Genomic DNA, 6,384 nt, shown 5'->3' with positions numbered 1-6,384 from the left:
GAAATCTGTGATATTTCAACCCATAACATACAATTATGAATCTTTGAAAAGCCAAAATATTCGGCCGAATCCGTGATTCCATTCGAAATCACGAACTGTGATCCTAATTTTTTTTTTTTTGCTAGTCAACTATGATCCTACCTACCTACACAATGAATTAAGAGCTGATTTTTTGGAGATGTGATTTCCAATATAGAGATCATCTCCAAAAAAAAAAATAAACTCTATTAAACATGTCTAACCCTACCAAAAATTGAGTTCAAATTTGAAATTTATTAAACAGTTTTAACACTCTTTTGACAAAACTAGACACATCCAAGTGAACTAATTTTTGGTGGAAATACTATCCATGGTAAGGAGGTCATCTCTACCGTACCAAAAATCAGCCCTTAGTGTAATATGCAAGTCCACTTTTAGATTGTATATGTCATTTATGTATGTTGACTTGGCCAGTAGTGTATGTGTCGGGCTGTGTGATGTTTTTCTTGAGATAACTTCTTAAAAAAATGTTCATTTCCCCACTTTTTCTAATTTACTACCTAGTATTTCTTTTTTCTTTTTTTTGACCTAATCTTCTTTTCCATCAAACCGGCAAATCAATTGTCGCAGCTTGCAACTTGGTGTTTTATATATATATATATGGCCATTGGCTTACTAATTTTCAGTGGCAATTCAAAAGCACATGTGACATGCCTCTTAGATGGATTAGGAAATTGAGTTAGACTGTCTAAGATTATGTTGTGTTTGATTGGAATTGTGTGCGAATGCAAAAAAATTCACTATTTGTCACTGGGAAATTTGTCATGGCAAATAAAGTGGGCAAATGCAAATAATTCATAGTGAATCAAGATTTGTTATTGTTTGACTACACCATGGCAAATGACAAGAGAATAAGAAGAAGTTGTTTTTAATTTGTTAAAGAATATGTTTGATTGAATTGAATGAAAGAATGAAATGGTGTTATTTTATTTTGGATTAACGAGTATTATCCCCCTAGACAGCTTGAGAAATTAGGGAAACACAAAAAAAAAACACGATCAACCCAATTTGATTTATTATTATTATTTATTATTTTATTTTTGTGGAGGGGAGACCCTAATTTCCTATCTAGAGGGGATGGTATTGAGTGATGAAAAATAGATTAATATTGAAAAAATAATAATAAAATTATTCAAGCACGTAGAGAGCAAGAGAGATGGAGAGGGAACAAAAGTAGGAGTGGGAGAGTGGGATAGGAGTGTAAAAAAAAACCATTGACCCATCATCCAGTAGGGTACCCGGTCTTCACTTGCCACCCAAACCTGCCCGACCCAAAAATAGACCCGCCCTGCCCCGCCACCATTTTTACACAATCGGGCTATGGGTGTAGCTAGGTTCTATGCTCAAACCCGACTCGTCAAGTCGCCCGACCTGCACAGTGTCAAAAGCCGTTGACCTAACCCCGTTGACCTGCACAATTTCAAGACTCTAACTCTAATATTTTTGTATTTTGTTTATATTTTCTTTTAACTTTTGTAGAAATTTGGGAGATATGAACACAAACTTATGAGTTCAACATCAATTTCAAATATTCAAGTTTGAACATTAGGCAAATATAAAAAGTTCAAATTCAACTTTTGAATTTTGGAGAAGATGAATCATTCATCTTTGTATTAATTTCGAATTCTTTTAGTTTATATTTTATTGGTTTGTACTATAGATCATCGATCTCATCTTCATTTTATCATGTTATGGAAAATAATCAATTTACAAATGGTAAATCACGAGAAAAAAGTTTCAAATTTATAGATATGGTTTTGAGTTCAAGTTCAAGTTTTTTTATTTTTGTTTATATTTTATTGATTGATTCTATTTTTTTCTCTATATTGTGAATTGGAAATATATTGCTTGCATAATTAGAAAGTTTATTTTTGGGTGAAATTGGGTTAAAATGATAATTTCCATCTGACCCGGATGACCCGCCCAAAATCCACCCCGTAAGCTGACCCAACAGGGCGGGTGATGGTACTAAGACACAAGGGTGGGCAATGGGCCGGGTCGGGCTAGCCCGGCCCTAAATATTTAAAGCCTTTCAATTATTAGGGCCGGACCAGCCCGGCCCTAAAGTCCCCATAGGGTCGGGTCGGGCCGGGTCATAAGTCTAAATTTCAAGCCCTGACCCTACCCTAAGCCCTTTTTAACAGTTTAGGGCCGGGCCTATATATTTTCTTCTTTTTACTGCATCAATTTTAAAACTTATTTATATTACAAAAAAAATTCAAAGATTTGCAAACTCAAAGTCCCACCACTTTGAAATTTGAATAACAACCAACCTAGTAATAATTCTTGATAAGTCCAACAATTTAAAATGTATATCCACAATCTAATAAACCAAGAATACATAGAGACTCATATTTATATTTCAAAATTACAGTTAAAATGCACAAGACACATTTTGGAAGGAGCTTTCACTGACATAAATCCGTTATTTCTTGTACTCAAATCTCACCAAAATTACATTTAACATTGAAGAACACAAAGACAAATAAGAGTATGAAATGAGTTTTTACTGACGTCAACCTATTTTTCATTAGGCTAGTGCCCAGTGCTCATTATTGTTCTTGGCGATTAGGTTAGACGGGGAGTTGTGAGGTGTACGTGAGTTGTGAGATAGAAACAATTAGGTTTACAAGTTTTTATGATATAAGACAAGTTATTAGAAGTACCCATACGGTAAATGATAAATTACAAAGGACAGTGTTATTTTAATTGAAAATATGTAACAAGAAGTTAGATAGTTTTAGTTGTGTATTTTATAGTGAAATTATAACTAGGGCTTAGTTAGAGTCGGGCCTATATTTCAGAACCTTAGCCCTGACCCTGCCTTAGAAGGCGTTAGGGCCGGATTGGTCCTGCCCTAAACTCTGTGAGGGCTTTAGTTGTAAGGGTTTTATAGGGCTTAGGGTCGGGTCGGTTAGGGCCGGGTTAGGGTCGTTAGGGCCAAATTCCCACCCCTACTAAGACATGACACTTTAACCCGCCCCGCCCTGCCTCGTCGGGGATTACTGAATTTGTATCCCATAGATCCGCTCCGGCTCGACTCATCACTATTTGACCTGCGGTTGACCCGGCCTTCCTTGTATTACACCCCTAGAGTGGGAGATGTTATTGGCATTACTATTTTTTTTTTTTTTTTTGGCAAATTTCTTTTGTTTTTGTGGGAAATTCCCTTGTTATTTGGCGTGGCCCACACACATAAAATGATGGCAAATTAGAAAAAAAAATTGTCATGAGCTAAAATAATCTTTTTCTTCTAGATAACTTAAAAAATTGAAACATCCATTTTTATTTTTATTTTCTCTACTACCTAATCTTCTTTTCCATCAAACTTCAAATCGGTTGTCCCAACTTGCAACATGGTGCTTCATGGCCATTGGGTTACTAATTTTCAGTGGCAATTCAAAAGCATGACATGCCTCTTAGACGGTCTAAGAAATTGAGACTAGATTGTTTAAGATTTGATCAATCAATTACCCTTTACGCCTCTTATCTACAGTGGGGCAATAGTATTTTATTATTTTTTTAATGTATCTCTTGGTTACTTGGTCATTTGTTATTTGCCCATCTATTTTTTGATATTTACCTAATTTATCCTATTTAAAAAAGAGAGAGAAAAGGCAGGAAAGATATGGTTGGAAATTCGTGCATAAACACCATTCTAGTAGAATTAAAAACACCGAAAAATCATGTAGTTATTGGCGGATAATGACTCAGCCTAGTATTGCGAGATCAAAAACGCGCTGCCTACCCAAAAAACTGAAAAAAAAATCATTGTTAAGGCCTTATCAATTTAGGGCTTTTAATGGGTCAGGCGTAGACATATGAAGTTCAATTACAACAAGCCTGGCCCAATCTGATAAAAAAGGTCTTTCTCAACGGACTGGTAGATTGACAAGCTATATAGTCATGAGTAGAGTTAGGAACGGTTGCCCATGTTTAGGCCCATACTCTCCTGGACGTTCAACGTATTTTGGTTTGCAATTTTGCATAATATCAATTTTCTTTGTAGTTTTTCTGAACGCTGAGTTTGAGTCGAAGTGAGATCATGAATAAATTGTAAACAATTTCATGAATTATGAATAGATTTAAGAGATAAACAACAAATTAATAATCACATCTTCTGATGGTATGAAACTCAAGGAAAACAACACTCATTTATTAGAGCTTCTAGAGTACTCAGGTTGCACCGGTACACAGAAATCTAGACCCTTGGACAGTAATTCGTGATGCAATACACAAGCATCTTTTACTGTTATGAGTGGCCTAGATTGACTACACCATATACAACCTGCGCACACTAGCTTTTCTACTCATTTATATGAAGGATGTTCATTTCCTCAAATGATTGGACCAGATTGGTGTTTTCAGTTTCTTCCATCTTCTTTTCCCATATTATTTTCTCATTTTCCAGGAACCTTGAATGTCCGGTCCTTATCTAACATTCTAACCCCCACCCCAGGCCCAAAAAAATTTGATGCATCTATTGATTCTATTCTACCTGCGTAGAGGTTTGAGCAAATCCGTTCGCACCCTTCGGATGCTTTTGTCCCCAGTTTCCATTTTAAACTAGTATGCGAACCAAGCTTCGCACCGGTTTTTCGAAAGTAGCCGGTGCACATGTGGTATTTTAGGAAAATTCTACTCACGGATCATTCTAAGTTGATGCTTAATAGCTTCACATATATATATGATGTATGTATATGCTTTGTAAGACCATGTCACTTATCTTCAAGTGAGCAATTATTATATACGCTACCTTGTCCCATGGTATATGTTTGGGCTGGAGAATTGAGATTTGATTCGGACTAAAGCTTCTTTTCTGTGGGACTATTGACCTGAAGTGTCACTACATAACACAGAAAATCCCCCTGGTCATGCAATTTAAAAGATTGATTCAGATAGCTTAGAAGCTAAAAGGTTAAAGTAAATTCAAGATCCAACTGCAAATTTTTGGAAAAGCTCATTTTGCCTCAATGCAACAACAATCCATTTTATTGTCAAATTTCTAAATGGATTCATAGATAATTGTCTGAAATAACTATGGTTCACAATCGTTTTTAGATAAGACAACACTCTTTAATACCAAAAGGAATGATGTTATATATATATATATATAAATTAGATGAGCCTCCCCTAGGGGTGGGCAATGGGCCGGGTCGGGCTAGCCCGACTCTAAACATTTAAAGCTTTTCAGTTATTAGGGCCGGGCTAGTCCCGCCCCTAAAGTCCCGGGTCGGGCCGGGCCTCTATATTTTCTTCTTTTTACTACATCAGTTTTAAAACTCATTTATATTACAAAAAAAATTCAAAGATTTGCAAACTCAAAGTCCCACCACTTTGAAATTTGAATAACAACCAATCTAGTAATAATTCTTGATAAGTTCAACAATTTAAAATGCATATCCACAATCTAATAAACTGAAGTACATAGAGACTCATATTTATATTTCAAAATTACAGTTAAAATGCACAAGACACATTTTGGAATGAGCTTTCACTGACATAAATCCGTTATTTCTTGTACTCAAATCTCACCAAAATTACATTTAACATTGAAGAACACAAAGACAAATAAGAGTATGAAATGAGTTTTTACTGACGTCAACCTCTTTTTCATTAGGCTAGTGCCTAGTGCTCATTATTGTTCTTGGCGACTAGGTTAGACGGGGAGTTGTGAGGTGTACGTGAGTTGTGAGATAGAAACAATTAGGTTTACAAGTTTTTATGATATAAGACAAGCTATTAAAAGTACTCATACGGTAAGTGATAAATTACAAAGGACAGTGTTATTTTAATTGAAAATATATAACAAGGAGTTGGATAGTTTTAGTTGTGTATTTTATAGTAAAATTATAACTAGGGCTTGGTTAGGGTCGGGCCTATGTTTCAGAATCTTAGCCCTGACCCTGCCTTAGAAGGCATTAGGGCCGGGTCGGCCCTGCCCTAAACTCTGTGAGGGCTTTAGTTGTGAGGGTTTTATAAAGCTTAGGGTCAGGTCGGTCAGGGCTGGGTTAGGGTCGTTAGGGCCAAATTCCCACCCCTAGCCTCCCCTATGTAATTACAATTAGAATCCAAAGAAACCATGTTAATTATCGATCTCAAATGATGGGTTTCAAGACTTCAAGAAAAAAAAACCTCGGTGCGTAGTAAAGTATGCATACTTGTACACTATTATGACACTCATTCACAAGGCATAAGCTCTAGTTGATCTCTGTTGTGGCATTCCCATATGCTTCCTAATTCCTATATGTTTCCATATTCTCTATACAATTCCCTCTTTTTTCTTCCCACTCCCTCACTGGTCCCCTCTGTAAGTAAACATCTTTTCTTGCTAGGTTAGCTCTA

The sequence above is a fragment of the Coptis chinensis genome, chromosome 7 (genome assembly GCF_015680905.1).
Source record: "Coptis chinensis isolate HL-2020 chromosome 7, ASM1568090v1, whole genome shotgun sequence".
Lineage (NCBI taxonomy): Eukaryota > Viridiplantae > Streptophyta > Magnoliopsida > Ranunculales > Ranunculaceae > Coptis > Coptis chinensis.
The sequence above is the reverse complement of the archived record's forward strand: the minus strand, read 5'-3'. Positions refer to the sequence as shown.